Below are 742 nucleotides of genomic sequence, written 5' to 3' on the forward strand. Positions count from 1 at the left end.
CCCCCCCCCCCCCCCCCATCATGTGTAAAGTCCAGGACATTTTTTAGTTTTGAATATGTTACACTTGAAGTCCCAGACCTGCTAAGGACAGAACATACAAAAAGGGAGAGTATACATGTAAGTTCATGAGATTAAAGCATTAAGGTAGTTACTACAGCATCTTGGCTTCCTACGTTTTACTTAATGCACTTATTTTTCTCTGACTAGTGATGGGAGAAAATGGCTGTGTTCATACACACATACACATTTATAAAGTAACAAATGCTTCATAGCAGTAGAGCACAATTTGCAGTGTTCACACTGATAAAGAAGCAGAGTGATTAGTTATGGAGGCCCAGATTATGTAAGCAAGTGTTTCATGCTCCATCCTGAGGTAGACCCAGAGTCTTGGAAAGGGAACTGAAGCTTAAGAGGGAAATTTCTATCCCCAGAACTAACAGTGAAGGCCACAGGGAGAACAGATAAAGTATAAGGAGAGTGTCACCAGAGTTTGCAGGCAACAGGAGAGAATGGGTGAATGCAGCGCCATGGCAATATAGGCCTGGCAGTAGACAGTATGGCCTTCAATTGGAACATGAGCAAACTTGAAGAAGCATTTTTTCCTTCCCAGCCATGTAGCCATTTTTATTCAGCTGCAGGAAGTCATCTCCCAGAGCTGATGGTTCTGTAGCTCTATAGTTGCATTCTGCTGCAAGCTGGATACACACACACACACACACACACACACACACACACACACACA

Source organism: Gavialis gangeticus, unplaced genomic scaffold (assembly GCF_001723915.1).
Source record: "Gavialis gangeticus isolate Ggan-Ray unplaced genomic scaffold, GavGan_comp1, whole genome shotgun sequence".
Taxonomy (NCBI): Eukaryota; Metazoa; Chordata; order Crocodylia; family Gavialidae; genus Gavialis; species Gavialis gangeticus.